Consider the following 19,005-nt stretch of genomic DNA (forward strand, 5'->3'; position numbering starts at 1 on the left):
TTGAAGTCTTTATTGCAAAAACCCCTTTGAGTTTTTAACCCCCATTTCATCCAAGTTTCTCCTTAATGGGGTTTAACCCTTTGGACAATCCCTACTTGTTAGAAGGGTCTCTTGGCAAAAAGCAAATCACACAAAGTCCCCCAACTCGAACCCCCAGCGATCAGTGCGGAAACCTGGCAGTAAGTGTTCAATTTCCCTGCAGCGCCACCACAGGAGAAATTAAGCATTACACAGTGTTCATTCATATCAATTTGTTGAGTTGAAGTTCTCCTAATCTTCTTCTACAGACTCATTGTCAGGCTTTGAGCAACAACTTCTTGCTTGAGGTCCTTCTACCACAACCCTATTGGTTTCAAGTCATTTCACTTAACCCACAACTTTAATTTTATTTCTCCGCAGTCAGTTGTGTTTTGGATCATTGTCTTTGTTGGACAACCCAATGATGCTCAAGCTTACAGAGAGATGACCGGACAGTCTCCTGGTCCAGTGCAGAATCCATGGTTCCTTTGATATGGACATGTTGTCCATGTCCTGGGCAGTAGAGCCACCAGACCATCCATCACACAACCACCACTACCACCACCATGTATGACCATTGTATGATGTATTTTCTTTACACCAGACTCATTTGGGAACCATCCTCGCTTTGAATATGAGGCCAACATTGATGTTCCTCATGGATTTGGTGGTTTCCTCCTCGCTGCTCTTCCACCAATCCCATTTTTACCCAATCTCTTTCTCCACTGACTGTGGCCATGTCTGGAGAAGATGTAAGTCCTTGCATGTTCTTCTAGGAGGTGACACCGTCCATGTCTTCTCCCTTAATAGATCATGACCATTACAAACGTTTCGATGGAGATCTAGATTCTTTTTAACCCTTTCCATTATCATGTATGTATATGGTGTATAGTAGGACAATTTTTCTTGTCTCTTCTGAACCTGAAACAAGCAGCTCATGCAGGAAACCTACCAATATGTCTGAAGTAAAGCAGTTCTGCCAGGAAGAGTAGACTGAGGTTCCTCACAGCAAGGAGAAAGACGCAGAGGATAACTTGTTAGAGGTCGGAAACCATTCAATGTGACACATATACAATATCTGGAAATCTGGAGGGAGCAAATAGTCCTTCACAATATTAAGGTATTGCTTGCAGACATTTAGACGCTGTTATTGCACATTTAATAAATATCAGAGTGAAACATAGTAGTCACAGAACCAGGAACCAATCAGATCGGACCAAAACAAGAATCAGGGATGGGGTCAGAATTAAAGCGGTATTCCAATCTAAGACATTTATGACACATCAACGGGATATGCCATGAATGTCTGATAGATGCTGGTCCCAGGTATGTCACCCACACCACACCTACTGTATCTTGACAAGAGGGTTCACCTGAATCCATCCTACCTGGTTAGGTGGCTGCTGGCCACTGTATCCAGACGGAGAATTGATAGAAAGGTGGCCTGTTTCTGTAAATCCCATAGGAATCAATACAATTCATCACCATTGTACAGCCTACAAATATAATTATTCTATATAAAAATGTAATAAATACATTACATATCTTGTTCTAATCCTGAGTTATAGTCTGTATGATACTCCAGAGCTGAACTCACTAGTCTGCTGGTGGAATCACTATGTAAAAAAATGACATTACTTATCCTGTACCGATCCTGAGTTACATCCTCTATTATACTCCAGAGCTGCACTCACTATTCTGCTGGTGGAATCACTGTGTACATACATTACTTATCCTGTACTGATCCTGAGTTACATCCTGTATTATACTCCAGAGCTGCCCTCACTATTCTGCTGGTGGAGTCACTGTGTACATACATTACATTACTTATCCTGTACTGATCCTGAGTTACATCCTGTATTATACTCCAGAGCTGCACTCACTATTCTGCTGGTGGAGTCACTGTGCACATACATTACATTACTTATCCTGTGCTGGTCCTGAGTTATATCCTGTATTATACTCCAGAGCTGCACTCACTATTCTGCTGGTGGAGTCACTGTGTACATACATTACATTACTTATCCTGTACCGATCCTGAGTTACATCCTGTATTATACTCCAGAGCTGCACTCACTATTCTGCTGGTGGAATCACTGTGTACATACATTACTTCTCCTGTACTGATCCTGAGTTACAGCCTGTGTTATACTCCAGAGCTGCACTCACTATTCTGCTGGTGGAGTCACTGTGTACATACATTACATTACTTATCCTGTACTGATCCTGAGTTATATCCTGTATTATACTCCGGAGCTGCACTCACTATTCTGCTGGTGGAGTCACTGTGTACATACATTACATTACTTATCCTGTACTGGTCCTGATTTATATCATGTATTAAATTCCAGAGCTGCACTCACTATTCTGCTGGTGGAGTCACTGTGTACATACATTATATTATTATCCTGTACTGATCCTGAGTTACATCCTGTATTATACTCCAGAGCTGCGCTCACTATTCTGCTGGTGGAGTCACTGTGTACATACATTACATTACTTATACTGTACCGATCCTGAGTTACATCCTATATTACACTCCAGAGCTGCACTCACTATTCTGCTGGTGGGGTCACTGTACATACATTACATTACTTATCCTGTACTGATCCTGAGTTACAGACTGTATTATACTCCAGAGCTGCCCTCACTATTCTGCTGGTGGAGTCACTGTGTACATACATTACATTAGTTATCCTGTACTGATTCTGAGTTACATCCTATATTACACTCCAGAGCTGCACTCACTATTCTGCTGGTAGAGTCACTGTGTACATACATTACATTACTTATACTGTACTGATCCTGAGTTACATCCTGTATTATACTCCAGAGCTGCACTCACTATTCTGCTGGTGGAGTCACTGTGTACATACATTACATTACTTATCCTGTACTGATCCTGCGTTATATCCTGTATTATACTCCGGAGCTGCACTCACTATTCTGCTGGTGGAGTCACTGTGTACATACATTACATTACTTATCCTGTACCGATCCTGAGTTACATCCTATATTATACTCCAGAGCTGCACTCACTATTCTGCTGGTGGGGTCACTGTACATACATTACATTACTTATCCTGTACTGATCCTGAGTTATATCCTATATTATACTCCAGAGCTGCCCTCACTTTTCTGCTGGTGGAGTCACTGTGTACATACATTACATTAGTTATCCTGTACTGATCCTGAGTTACATCCTGTATTATACTCCAGAGCTGCACTCACTATTCTGCTGGTGGGGTCACTGTGTACATACATTACATTACTTATCCTGTACTGGTCCTGAATTACATCATGTATTATACTCCAGAGCTGTACTCACTATTCTGCTGGTGGAGTCACTGTGTACATACATTACATTAGTTATCCTGTACTGATCCTGAGTTACATCCTATATTACACTCCAGAGCTGCACTCACTATTCTGCTGGTAGAGTCACTGTGTACATACATTACATTACTTATACTGTACTGATCCTGAGTTACATCCTGTATTATACTCCAGAGCTGCACTCACTATTCTGCTGGTGGAGTCACTGTGTACATACATTACATTAGTTATCCTGTACTGATCCTGAGTTACATCCTGTATTATACTCCAGAGCTGCACTCACTATTCTGCTGGTGGGGTCACTGTGTACATACATTACATTACTTATCCTGTACTGATCCTGAATTACATCATGTATTATACTCCAGAGCTGCCCTCACTATTCTGCTGGTGGAGTCACTGTGTACATACATTACATTAGTTATCCTGTACTGATCCTGAGTTACATCCTATATTACACTCCAGAGCTGCACTCACTATTCTGCTGGTAGAGTCACTGTGTACATACATTACATTACTTATACTGTACTGATCCTGAGTTACATCCTGTATTATACTCCAGAGCTGCACTCACTATTCTGCTGGTGGAGTCACTGTGTACATACATTACATTACTTATCCTGTACTGATCCTGCGTTATATCCTGTATTATACTCCGGAGCTGCACTCACTATTCTGCTGGTGGAGTCACTGTGTACATACATTACATTACTTATCCTGTACCGATCCTGAGTTACATCCTATATTATACTCCAGAGCTGCACTCACTATTCTGCTGGTGGGGTCACTGTACATACATTACATTACTTATCCTGTACTGATCCTGAGTTATATCCTATATTATACTCCAGAGCTGCCCTCACTTTTCTGCTGGTGGAGTCACTGTGTACATACATTACATTAGTTATCCTGTACTGATCCTGAGTTACATCCTGTATTATACTCCAGAGCTGCACTCACTATTCTGCTGGTGGAGTCACAGTGTACATACATGACATTATTTATCCTGTACTGATCCTGAGTTAAATCCTGTATTATGCTCCAGAGCTGCACTCACTATTCTGCTGTTGGAGTCACTGTGTGCATACATTACATTTATTATCCTGTACTGATCCTGAGTTACAGACTGTATTATACTCCAGAGCTGCCCTCACTATTCTGCTGGTGGAGTCACTGTGTACATACATTACATTAGTTATCCTGTACTGATCCTGAGTTACATCCTATATTGTACTCCAGAGCTGCACTCACTATTCTGCTGGTGGAGTCACAGTGTACATACATGACATTATTTATCCTGTACTGATCCTGAGTTAAATCCTGTATTATACTCCAGAGCTGCACTCACTATTCTGCTGTTGGAGTCACTGTGTGCATACATTACATTTCTTATCCTGTACTGATCCTGAGTTACAGACTGTATTATACTCCAGAGCTGCCCTCACTATTCTGCTGGTGGAGTCACTGTGTACATACATTACATTAGTTATCCTGTACTGATCCTGAGTTACATCCTATATTATACTCCAGAGCTGCACTCACTATTCTGCTGGTGGAGTCACAGTGTACATACATGACATTATTTATCCTGTACTGATCCTGAGTTAAATCCTGTTTTATACTCCAGAGCTGCACTCACTATTCTGCTGTTGGAGTCACTGTGTGCATACATTACATTTCTTATCCTGTACTGATCCTGAGTTACATCCTGTATTATACACCAGAGCTGCACTCACTATTCTGCTGGTGGGGTCACTGTGTACATACATTACATTACTTATCCTGTACTGATCCTGAATTACATCATGTATTATACTCCAGAGCTGCACTCACTATTCTGCTGGTGGAGTCACTGTGTACACACATTACATTACTTATCCTGTACTGATCCTGAGTTAAATCCTGTTTTATACTCCAGAGCTGCACTCACTATTCTGCTGGTGGATGTGAGAGCAGCAATGAAGGATTCATTGTGTTTCAGGGAGGGACGCTGCACACGGGCCAGGATTCCTCATAGACTCACACTTGTTTCTCTGTGACTCACTATGTTCCTGTGTTTTCTCATCACACCCCTGAATAGCAATGAATGGGGCTCTGCAGGAAAGTCACTGTCACCTCCATATTTATCATAGAATAAATAAACCGCCTGATGTCACCTTCACTAATCCTCCCGTTACACTGCGGTGGTTATATATCACACCTACTGGATTCCATACAATGACCCGGGACACTGTAGTATATTATAGATTAGGTTTCCCTCAGAATGAGATGATTATCAGGGGTCTTCTGTAAATCTGCAGGTAATGTAGTTTGTTATTCAGTATTTTGAGTATAGCGCCTCCTCTGGTCTTTGTAAACCACTGGCCAGGGGGTGAGGGACAGTAACTGTAGCAGGAGAATAGCCAGAACCTGAGGAACAGGGGGCAGAAGAGGCAATGGGAATAAATCATGGGAAGGGGCAAAAGATACAAGGGACATAGACATATAAATGATCACGTGTAAGAATCGCAGCCATAGGTACTACAGGAGGGGCCCCAATGCCGTTTCTTTTTTTAGGAGCCCCATGCAAGGGCATAACTAGGGGTGGGGGCTTGCATGGCATATGCCGGGGGGAGGGCGGTGCCAACAAGACATATGACCTTGGCCAGGGTATTTAGATATAGGACTAGGGCAGAAAACGGAATCTTTGCCCCAGGTGAAGACTCTGCCCCTTGACTACTACATCACCTATCATGGTCATACAGTGAGTATCAGCTGGGAGTGATGCTGGCTGCACTATGTTATTGACTATGAAGTAGCAGAACTTGTGGCCACTTACCTGCCCCACGTTCCCTCTTGCCAGGTATCGTCGTCTCTCGCTGGCAGGGCTGACTGACAGACATTGCAGATGGTAATGACTCTTATAGGGAGGTTTGGCAGCACATTCTCCTGCAATGATAGAAGAACGATCTCTTATGGTAATTGTCTCATCTGACAAGGAGCGCGGCATAACTGCCCGCAGAAGAATGCCAGGTATGATGTGTGACTCACTGTCCACGCTCTGCCACAATCACAGGACGATCAACTCTCTAAAGAGGAGCATGGGAGGTCCGCCGTTACAGCTCCCGCATTGGATGTCACCCAGCTTTCTAAAGTTGGTCGTACACATATGGCTCTGTTCACACCTGCGTTGTGCAATTCCATTGATCTGCTCCATGAGAGGCGCAGAACAAGGGAATAACGGAACCAACGGTTCTGTTGCACAACTGACACCGCCGGATGCCGACAGAACCCATTGACTTTAATGGGATCCGTCGGGGTGTCCCTGAATTTACCGGACGCAATAGCGCAGATGACACCCAGATTTTTGAGAAAAAGATACGATTAAAGAGGATCTGTTACTTCTCCTGACACGTCTGTTTTAGTAAACAATTGTATTCCCGATTAAATAATTCTGAAGTATCTTTTCTCTGCGATGTGCCATTTCTCTGTTATTCCTCTTGGAAATGTATGAATAAATTGACAACTAGGTGTTGCCAATTTATAAGAGGAATAACAGAGGAACGGTACTATGTAGAGTATTAAGAAAAGATGCTCCAGAATTGTTGTTTTATGGAGAGTACAAGTATTTACTAAAACAGACATGTGAGGACAGGTGACAGGTCCTCTTTAAGAAATGGCTGACTGGAATCTTTAAGTCGAGGACTAGAGCAGCGTTATGGGGGTTCTGAAGGGATCTGCTGTAGATACATAACATTCAGCAGCTGGGGGCATGTGGGGGCTCCCTGCTCATTCATTATATGATCTGTCCGGTAATCAGATCTGCAGATGAGAGAACTGTTCCTGGCAGATACAAAGTCATCACAATTACATGATCAAAGGAGTTGTCCAGGATTAGAAAAACATGGCTGCTTTCTTCCTGAAACAGCGCCACAACTGTCCACAGGTTGTGTCTGGTATTGCAACTCAGCTTTACTGACGTGAATGGAGCTGAGAAGTAATACCACAGACAACCTGTGGACAGTTGTGGCGCTGTTTTTGGAAAAAAAGTAGCCTATTATTACACTGTATGGTCCCGTTACCTGTCCTGATAGTTTAGCTAGCACTGTGTCACACTGTATCTGAGCACAATATGGTCCTGTTATTTGTGCGCTGTATTAATTGTGCACTATGTGGTACACCTACATTATTATGTATCATCATTATCTGTGGTGTTACATAGGACTGCATTTGTATTAACGGCAGTGGCCTGGTGCCACCACTAGGTGGCGATCCGTTTCATAGTGGTGGCAACAGGCAGTATGTGTAGGGTGACCAGCAGGGGAGCTGCACTCTGTACGGTCAGTAATGATGATTTCTAACTATCTCAGGTATCTGGTGATTTCTTACATTAGACATTATAGCGGGAGGTGCAGTATAATCGCATCGTGCACTTGTAAACCTGAACATTTATCGCTGGTTAATCCTGAACGCTAGGAATAATGATAGGAAACGGTTCCTGCTGCAGGCGGATGTCACACATGGCAGCGTTACATTATATCCTATAAACTATGGATGCGGGTGCTGCCCCCCGCTGGTGAAATAATGTAAAACAGGAAGGAGTTCAGACTGATATCCACTCAAACTGTCCCCATACAGCATAATGTCCTCACAGCTGCCCCGTACAGTATAATGGCCGGGGATTCCGTTACTGGCGAAGCCCCTGGGGTCACTGTCCATATATGCACAGTGATGTTAGGGGCTTTAAGAAGTTGAAATCCCCGGCTGGAGCGTCGGCAATGCTCTGGCTGGGGATTCCGCTCCTGGAGGATCCACTGACGTTACTGTCCATATATGGATAGTGACATCAAGGGCTTTCCCAAGACAGCTCTGCGGACACAGATCCTGAGGACGCAACTACAGTTGAAACCGGGGCATACGCCCGGAATCCGGGACTGTCCCGCTGAATCCGGGATGGTTGGGAGGTATGTGCATGGTGCACTCCATTGACGACTATAGGGGGTATAGAGATAGCCAAGCAACTCCCTTAGATCTCAGCAGGATAATATCACCGACGGTCATCAGGGAGGGTGGTCTGTGGAGGCACCCTAGGTCCCTAAGGTGGGTCCCATGTGCTCATCATATAATTTGGCCCTGACTACATAGGCTAAAGCATAGTTTTTGTTTTCAAAGTCCTGTCTCTCACTCTGCAGTGTCCCCACTTGTCTGTGCATTTCTGGGGTCTCTGTATAATTCTTCATTTCTCCAGCAGCAAATAATTTGGTTGCTGTCTGTAAGTTGTCAATTAGAGGGGGCAGAGGGAGTGGCGTAACATATGACTGCAGGGTCAGACTACACATGGTTTTTTTGTAGTCTGTAACCATGGAAACACATAGATCTACCTAGGAGGTATATACATGTATTTAATCGAGAATGTTTGCAAACTTACTTCACTTTAGGGGTGACTGCTGCTTGACACATTCTCTTGAATTATTGTACACAGGCTCCTGTCATAGTCCTGGAGCTACTGGAAGGATATTGAGCTATTTCCTTTTTCTTAGGCCCTGTTCACACAGTGACATTTTTGCATACTTCTCCCCCCGCACCATGACGTTCCGGCAAGTCACGGTGTGTCAAGGGGTTAATTATCGCCTAAAGAAAAGTGAATCAACTTTCTAATAGACTTTGTGTTTAATTTAGTCACGATTTCCAATACCTCTGCTTGCTGTCAGTGAATGAAAACATTTTAACCTAAAAATCTATAGACACTTACTAATTTATTACAGATGAGGGTTTGCTATAATACAAAAATAAATCCCAATCTCTCCCCAGGTAGATGTAGAGCAGCCAGAAATGTTGTGTGTAATCTTCATTTCTTCCCTCTGCTGGTTTCTGTAAATGCAATTTTTTTCTCTTCATTCTTCATGAGTGGGCGGGCTCTTCCTGGGGTGATGTCATTGCTGCGCTGTGTGCTCGGGGCTAATCAGATGATTTCTCTTGCTGCTAACACCTCCCCTCTCACAGCATGCAGTCTCGCACACAAAGAGAGGGAAATTGCAGCTGCATCTCCCTCCTCCCCCCTTCTTGCTGTCTTCTATTTACTCTTTTAGCTTAGATTTTTGAAGACTGAGGAGGTTTGTGGGCATTTACAGAGAGGCTGCAGGCTGGGAGTAGGGAACTACAGGCTGCTGGAAACTGAAGAAGACACAACTTTTTCCTGATAAGATATATTCGCATGTGCTATTGATTTATGCAAGAAAAGTTATAACAATAGATACTAAAGATAAGCGAATATGTGAAAATCGAGTCTGCCGCTTATCCTTATTCTTGTTTCTCAGGATACAGAAACTGCGTCGCTCTTCATGTTACATCATGTAAGACAATATTTGGTTTGATGATTTCATACTGGAATAATATTGGATGATTATATTATCTGCCACAGCCTCGTGTTATTTGACTGGATGATTATAGCTTCTAGATGGTAAAACGCGTTGTGCTGCCTGCTCTTCTTAAAGGGGCCCTCCATCTATATTTACTTTTGGTAAATTCTTGGATAAGAATGACCCTGTGTGGCTGTTTCCAGGCTTCAGACTTTTCTTGCAGCAGAAGAAAAACTCCACTCTGAGTCTTGTCTGACAGGCTGGTTGCTATGGATACATTGTAACAACTGTAGTATTTTCAAAGGAGATTATACAGTAGTAATGAGCAGTGTAGCTGAAAATCCAGCACTGAGGTGAGATAAAACACTTACTAAAGGTTACACTATGTATGTCTGTGTTTTTTTCACTCTGTTCCCCCTTCCCCTTTCTATAGACTCGTATGGGCAGCGTGCCTGTGTCTCCTCTCTCTTCTCACTCCTCCTCTTCTCCATAGATGTATACAGCATGCCTGTGTCTCTTCCTCTCTCTGCTCCCCCCTCCCCCTCAATAGTCTTGTATTGGCAATGTGTCTGTGTCTCCTCCCTGCTCCCTCCTGCCCTCTCCATAGACTTGTATTGGCAGCACGTCTGTGTCTCTTTCTCTCTCTGCTCCCTCCTCCCCTCTCTATAGACTTGTATGGGCAGCAATACTGCTTATCCATTCTCTGATCCCCCTCCCTTCTCCAGAGACTTGTATGCAGTGTGTCTGTGTCTCTTTCTCTCTCTGCTCTCTCCTACTGCTCCTCATCTCCTCTCCATAGACTTGTATTGGTGGCTGGTCTGTGTCTCCTCTCTGCTTCCTTCTCCCCTCTCCATAGATTTGTATTGGCAGCATGTCTGTGTCTTTCTCTCTCTGCTCACTTCTCCTGCTTCCCACTCCCTTCTGCTTAGGCTTTTATGGACAGATAATGAAGTGACACCCCCCCCCCCCACTTTCTTCAGTTCCTCAATTCTGCTCTGTAACTAGGGACGGACTTTGCTTGACATCAGGGGCGGACAGCAGATTACAGGAAGGGAGACACCTAGTGGCAGTAACTTCACACTGAATGTATATGGATAGAATAACTCAATTTTAACAGTAAGTAAATGACAAAGTTGATCTATAACAGGTGTACTATTATATCATCACAAGTTGTTTGAAAATTTAGTATCCGTTTAACTTTTAAAGGGTAACTAAAATTTCAGAAAACTTTTGGCCAAGTGGGCGTTGTGGAGGGAAGTGTATGACGCTGACCAATCAGTGACCAATCAGCGTCATACACTTTTCTCCATTCATTTACACTGCACTAGCGATATAGCTAGATCACTATGTGCAGTCACATAAACACACTATAACGTTACTGTAGTGTCCTGATAATGAATATACATCACCTCCAGCCAGGACGTGATGTGTATTCATAATCCTGACACTTCGCTAATACAATCCCGACACTACAGCACAGCAAGCATAATCTCGCGAGATTACGCTGTAAACTGTCATTTCAAACGAGATTACGCTTGCTCTGCTGTAGTGTCGGGATTGTATTAGCGAAGTGTCAGGATTATGAATACAGATCCCGTCCTGGCTGGAGGTAATGTATATTCATTATAAGGACACTGCAGTAATGTTAGTGTGTGTGTATGTGGCTGCACATAGTGATATAGCTATATCGCTATCGACTGTGTAAATGAATGGAGAGAAGTGTATGACGCTGATTGGTCACTGATTGGTCACTGATTGGTCAGCGTCATACACTCCTCTTTACAACGCCCACTTGGTCATATAGTAAAACACGCCCAGTTGTCCATTCAGAAACTCATTAGCATAAAGCTAAAATAGGTCATAACTCCGTCAAAAATGATCGTTTTTCTAAATAAAAAACACTGCTGTAATCTACATTACAGCGCCGATCACATCATGTACAAGAGAGGCCACTTATAATGTGGTGACAGAACCTATTTATTACTAGGACCACTGTTATCTACATTACAGCGCCGATCACATCATGTACAAGACAGGCCACTTATAATGTGTGACAGAGACTATTTAAGGCAGAATTTGTACTGAACTGACAGTTAGTGAGGGGGCAAGGAGCATAGCAAGGCAGGACACCCACAGACCACCTACCATGCATCACTTATAATATGGAAGTCTTCTCATGTGGCAGAAGTTCATTTCGACCCATCAGACACCAGGGCCCGGATCCGACTTCATCACCCCCTACAGCTTTGCCCCTCACTCTGTACCATCTACACAAATGATGCTGTAGCATGTAAAACGCTGACACTAGGGCGCTGCCGCGTGCACCTGGGACTTCACCATCGTGTTAAGGATCGGATGTGCTGATGCTACTACGGACTTCACCAATATCCTCTGTATAGGCTCAGGGTTACCTGACTCAGGTAAGTACATACTGTATATGTATACGTGTATGTATGTATGTGTGCGTGTAAGTGTATATATGTATATTAATCACATGGTTCGGAATATCCGATAATCTGACACTTGATGTACATTTTATTGTATACAATCATTCGGTGACACATCTTTATTTATAAGGCCACAAATAATTGATCAAAAATTAATGCAAATATTCAGATGCTTAATTTATATTCTAAAAAAGAGAAATAATTTAATAAATACAAACATATCCCATTTATAAATGAGGAGCCGTCCAGTGCGCTGCGGATTATTCATCATGTGCTGCATACAGACGACTGGAAGCAATGTCCTGTGTGTTATATGGCGTGTCCTATGTAGACAACATACGTGACCTTTGTCCGTCCCTTGGAAAAGGCTATATCCATTCACAGTCCTGCATTATATTATATCTGACCGTCCTTCCATCCAACTACCAGTGACCACAGCGACTTGTCTATTCCATGTGTGCGCACGGTGGTCACCGGTACAGGAAGTGATACAAATGATTGACAGCCAGCGAGAAGGAGGAAAAGGATGATGAAGGAGGGACGTACTATCAGATTGCAGAACTACAACTCCCAGTATGCCTGACGTGATGAGAGCTGGAGAGACAGATTGGAGATTGTTGCTCTATGCAGTTGATTTGCTTCTTAGCAAGTTTTCAGATTAGGATTTAGATCACAGTATTAGTAGTAGAACTTTGGCCCCGTTCCTTCATCATCCCGTGTTTTTTGGGGTTTATCGTTGCTGAGTGAAGCGCTCACCAATGTCTCTGTACAAGAGAAAATGAGTTAATAAGAATAATCCCGGACTGTATTCCTGCCCTTGTGTGGAGGTCTGTGTATAAGCGCCCAATAATCCGACTTCATGGAGGCACAGGACGTACGAGCAGAAGCCAACAGGGTGCAGCATTTTGTCTCACCGTTAGGCCGGGAGCACGCTATTTGACAGGTTATTGGACAAACCAAAGCTTCTGGCAGTCTGGGGATGAGAGAACGAGACGTATCACACAATGGAATAAGAGGAATCCCAAAAACAAGCCTAAAGTGACATCTACAAACATCCAGAACCCTGTACAGTCCACATTTACTAAGGGCACGTCCAGACGTGGCGGAATTTTTCCGCTGCAATTGTTAGTGCAGATTTGGGGCAATTACGCAACGAATCTGCACAAACATTTGCATATTTGACAGGTAATTCAGACGTTGCAGAAAAGACAGCGGACTTGCCACAGATTTCAGTTTTTGCATTGCAAAGGCTGAAATCCGCAGTGAAATTCCGCTTCTTCTCCGCAACGTCATGAGCTGCTGCGGAGGGAAAAATCTGCACCGAAGCCTGATTTCCGCACAGTTATTTTCTGCAACTTCTGAAATAAGTTTCCTAAAAATGTATAGAAACAAATGTAAAAAACGCCTGCTGCAGAATTCCACTGCGGACTGTCCACAGCGCAACTCAACAGCGATTCCGCCACGTCTGCATGAGCCCTAAGAGTGAGACCTGACTACTCTATAGTTGTGGTCATGCTCCTACTTCCAAACCTAACATAGCAGAACGATCAGTAGAGGTAACATAGCAGAACGATCAGTAGAGGTAACATAGCAGAACGATCGGTAGTGGTAGCATAGCAGAACGATCAGTAGGGGTAACATAGTAACATAGCAGAACGATCAGTAGTGGTAAGATAGCAGAACGATCAGTAGAGGTAACATAGCAGAACGATTAGTAGTGATAACAGCAGAAGGATCAGTAGGGGTAACATAGCAGAACGATCAGTAGTGGTAACATAGCAGAACGATCAGTAGTGGTAACATAGCAGAACGATTAGTAGAGGTAACATAGCAGAACGATCAGTAGTGGTAACAGCAGAAGGATCAGTAGGGGTAACATAGCAGAACGATCAGTAGTGGTAACATAGCAGAACGATCAGTAGAGGTAACATAGCAGAACGATTAGTAGGGGTAACATAGCAGAACGATTAGTAGTGGTAACATAGCAGAACGATTAGTAGAGGTAACATAGCAGAACGATTAGTAGAGGTAACATAGCAGAACGATCAGTAGTGGTAACATAGCAGAACGATTAGTAGAGGTAACATAGCAGAACGATTAGTAGGGGTAACATAGCAGAACGATTAGTAGTGGTAACAGCAGAACCATCAGTAGGGGTAACATAGCAGAACGATCAGTAGAGGTAACATAGCAGAACGATCAGTAGAGGTAACATAGCAGAACGATTAGTAGTGGTAACAGCAGAACCATCAGTAGGGGTAACATAGCAGAATGATCAGTAGGGGGTAACATAGCAGAACGATCAGTAGTGGTAACATAGCAGAACGATCAGTAGTGGTAACATAGCAGAACGATCAGTAGTGGTAACATAGCAGAACGATCAGTAGAGGTAACAGCAGAACGATCAGTAGGGGTAACATAGCAGAACGATCAGTAGAGGTAACATAGCAGAACGATCAGTAGTGGTAACAGCAGAACGATCAGTAGTGGTAACATAGCAGAACGATCAGTAGTGGTAACATAGCAGAACGATCAGTAGTGGTAACATAGCAGAACGATCAGTAGAGGTAACATAGCAGAACGATCAGTAGTGGTAACATAGCAGAATGATCAGTAGTGGTAACATAGCAGAACGATCAGTAGTGGTAACATAGCAGAACGATCAGTAGTGGTAACATAGCAGAACGATCAGTAGTGGTAACATAGCAGAACGATCAGTAGTGGTAACATAGCAGAATGATCAGTAGTGGTAACATAGCAGAACGATCAGTAGTGGTAACATAGCAGAACGATCAGTAGTGGTAACATAGCAGAACGATCAGTAGTGGTAACATAGCAGAACGATCAGTAGGGGGTAACATAGCAGAACGATCAGTAGTGGTAACATAGCAGAACGATCAGTAGAGGTAACATAGCAGAACGATCAGTAGTGGTAACATAGCAGAACGATCAGTAGTGGTAACATAGCAGAATGATCAGTAGTGGTAACATAGCAGAACGATCAGTAGTGGTAACATAGCAGAACGATCAGTAGTGGTAAAATAGCAGAACAATCGGTAGTGGTAACATAGCAGAACGATCAGTAGGGGTAACATAGCAGAACGATCAGTAGGGGTAATAGCAACTGATCAGTAGGGGTAACATAGTGACATAGCAGTATGATCAGTATGGGTAACAGAAGAACGATCAGTAGGGGGTAACAGCAGAACGATCAGTAGAGGTAACATAGCAGAACGATCAGTAGAGGTAACATAGCAGAACGATCAGTAGTGGTAACATAGCAGAATGATCAGTAGTGGTAACATAGCAGAATGATCAGTAGTGGTAACATAGCAGAAGGATCAGTAGGCGTAACATAGCAGAAGGATCAGTAGGCGTAACATAGCAGAAGGATCAGTATTGGTAACATAGCAGAACGATCAGTAGGGGTAACAGCAGAACGATCAGTAGTGGTAACATAGCAAAACGATCAGTAGGGGTAACATAGCAGAACGATCAGTAGGGGTAACAGCAGAACGATCAGTAGAGGTAACAGCAGCACGATCAGTAGGGGTAACAGCAGAACGATCAGTAAGGGTAACATAGCAAAACAATTGGTAGGGGTAACACAGCAGAAGGATCAGTAGTGGTAACATAGCAGAACGATCAGTAGGGGTAACATAGCAGAACGATCAGTAGGGGTAACAGCAGAATGATCAGTAGTGGTAACATAGCAGAACGATCAGTAGCGGTAACATAGCAGAACGATCAGTAGGGGTAACATAGCAGAACGATCGGTAGTGGTAACATAGCAGAACGATCAGTAGGGGTAACATAGCAGAACGATCAGTAGGGGTAATAGCAACTGATCAGTAGGGGTAACATAGTGACATAGCAGTATGATCAGTATGGGTAACAGAAGAACGATCAGTAGGGGGTAACAGCAGAACGATCAGTAGAGGTAACATAGCAGAACGATCAGTAGAGGTAACATAGCAGAAGGATCAGTAGGGGTAACATAGCAGAAGGATCAGTAGTGGTAACATAGCAGAACGGTCAGTAGGGGTAACATAGCAGAACGATCAGTAGAGGTAACAGCAGAAAAATCAGTAGAGGTAACAGCAGAAGGATCAGTATTGGTAACATAGCAGAACGATCAGTAGGGGTAACATAGCAAAACGATCAGTAGGGGTAACATAGCAGAACGATCAGTAGGGGTAACAGCAGAACGATCAGTAGAGGTAACAGCAGCACGATCAGTAGGGGTAACAGCAGAACGATCAGTAAGGGTAACAACAAAACGATCAGTAGGGGTAACAGCAAAACGATCAGTAGGGGTAACAGCAGAACGATCAGTAGGGGTAACATAGTAACATAGCAGAACGATCACTAGGGATTACATTACATAACATCAGCTGCTGCTAGGTTTAGCACTCAGTGGCTTCCCTAAATACACTGTAACAAGCCCATCAGCTGTGGGAAATGTCACAAAAACTTACCATACACATAAAATATTTTTAAAGGGATAGTCTCACTGTGATAACCTCTTATTTAAATGAAGCCAGCCCTGGGATTATCTTATTACAATGGGTCCAGCTTCATCCCAAGAAACAAATGTAGTAATACATGGCACTTATTCAAATGAATGGGTGGCCACATAATGCATGGCCGGACAGAGTTTGCCAGATTTACAGCCACTCTTTGTTAGCGCCTCTCCCTAATAGGGTATATGGACAGGGGTTGTCTTCACGAGAGAACAAAATAACCATGAAATAAGGGATATGTGCAGCTCCACTCACTAATCAGGGGTCATCACTAGCCATACTTACTTACTATTAATAGCCATATACATACCAGAATAAAGCACACGGGTATTACAAGGATCACCACGATGACCAACACAATCAAGGCAATGCCAAAGGCGGGGATGGTGGCTGGAGCCGTTGCAGCACCAGCAGTAATTACTGCAGAAACACAAGATGAAGGAGAATTATAATATATAACATCTATAATATAATATACATCTGCCGTAGCAAAAACTTTCTAAAAACCAGTCTTGTACTGTTACCAGTCTCCATACCTTGTGGCAGAGTTGGAACTAAACTTTTACGCGTTGTAGTTTCAGTCACCGTTGTTCTAGGTATGGGCCCTGTGGTTGTTGTTATAGGCTTTGTTGTTGTAATAGGCCTTGTGGTTGTTGTTATAGGCTTTGTTGTTGTTATAGGCCTTGTGGTTGTTGTTATAGGCTTTGTTGTTGTTATAGGCCTTGTGGTTGTTGTTATAGGCCTTGTGGTTGTTGTTATAGGCTTTGTTGTTGTTATAGGCCCTGTGGTTGTTATAGTCTTTGTTGTTGTTATAGGCCCTGTGGTTGTTGTTATAGGCTTTGTTGTTGTTATAGGCCCTGTGGTTGTTGTTATGTTCTTTGTTGTTGTTATAGGCCTTGTGGTTGTTGTTATAGGCTTTGTTGTTGTTATAGGCCCTGTGGTTGTTGTTATAGGCTTTGTTGTTGTTATAGGCCCTGTGGTTGTTGTTATAGGCTTTGTTGTTGTTATCGGCCTTGTGGTTGTTGTTATAGGCCCTGTGGTTGTTGTTATAGGCCCTGTTGTTGTTGTTATAGGCTTTGTTGTTGTTATAGGCCTTGTGGTTGTTGTTATAGGCTTTGTTGTTGTTATAGGCTCTGTGGTCGTTGTTATAGGCTTTGTTGTTGTTGTTATAGGCCCTGTGGTTGTTGTTATAGGCTTTGTTATTGTTATAGGCCCTGTGATTGTTGTTATAGACTTTGTTGTTGTTATAGGCCCTGTGATAGTTGTTATAGGCCCTGTGGTCGTTATAGGCTTTGTTGTTGTTGTTATAGGCCCTGTGGTTGTTGTTATAGGCACTGTGGTTGTTGTTATAGGCTTTGTTGTTGTTGTTATAGGCCCTGTGGTCGTTGTTATGGGCCCTGTGATTGTTGTTATAGGCACTGTGGTTGTTGTTATAGGCTGTGTTGTTGTTGTTGTTATAGGCCCTGTGGTCGTTGTTATAGGCTTTGTCGTTGTTGTTATAGGCCCGGTGGTTGTTCTCATAGGCCCTGTGGTCGTTGTTATAGGCCCTGTGGTTGTTGTTATAGGCCCTGTGGTTGTTGTTATAGGCTTTGCTGTTGTTATAGGCTCTGTGGTCGTTGTTATAGGCTTTGTTGTTGTTGTTATAGGCCCTGTGGTTGTTGTTATAGGCTTTGTTGTTGTTGTTGTTATAGGCCCAGTGATTGTTGTTATAGGCACTGTGGTTGTTGTTATAGGCTTTGTTGTTGTTGTTAAAGGCCCTGTGGTCGTTATTATAGGTCCTGTGGTTGTTGTTAAAGGCCCTGTGGTCGTTATTATAGGTCCTGTGGTTGTTGTTATAGGCCCTGTGGTTGTTATAGGACCTGTGTTTGTTATTATAGGGTCTGTGGTCGTTATTATAGGTCCTGTGATTGTTGTTATAGGCCCTGTGGTTGTTGTTATAGGCCCGGTGGTTGTTCTCATAGGCCCTGTGGTCGTTGTTATAGGCCCTGTGGTTGTTGTTATGGGCCCTGTGGTTGTTGTTATAGGCTTTGTCGTTATTGTAGGCCCTGTGGTTGTTGTTATAGGCTCTGTGGTTGTTGTTAAAGGCCCTGTGGTCGTTATTATAGGTACTGTGGTTGTTGTTATAGGCCCTGTGGTTGTTATAGGCCCTGTGGTTGTTATTATAGGCTCTGTGGTTGTTATTATAGGTCCTGTGATTGTTGTTATAGGCCCTGTGGTTGTTGTTATAGGCCCTGTGGTTGTTTCTGGCCCTGTGGTTGTTGATATAGGCTCTGTGGTCGTTGTTATAGGCTCTGTGGTCGTTGTTATAGGCTCTGTGGTCGTTGTTATAGGCTCTGTGGTTGT

At 43.2% G+C, this 19,005-nt stretch overlaps 1 long non-coding RNA gene across 1 annotated transcript; it reads right to left on the bottom strand.

Moving 5' to 3' along the window:
* Positions 1–13,012: 13,012 nt before the first annotated feature.
* Positions 13,013–17,395, bottom strand: LOC142657565 (uncharacterized). Its single transcript, XR_012849942.1, has 3 exons — positions 17,199–17,395; positions 16,973–17,082; positions 13,013–13,112 (listed from the first exon to the last, which is right to left on the bottom strand). It is a non-coding gene; the product is annotated as an uncharacterized LOC142657565 (long non-coding RNA).
* Positions 17,396–19,005: the final 1,610 nt, after the last annotated feature.

This window comes from Rhinoderma darwinii, chromosome 7 (genome assembly GCF_050947455.1).
Source record: "Rhinoderma darwinii isolate aRhiDar2 chromosome 7, aRhiDar2.hap1, whole genome shotgun sequence".
Lineage (NCBI taxonomy): Eukaryota > Metazoa > Chordata > Amphibia > Anura > Rhinodermatidae > Rhinoderma > Rhinoderma darwinii.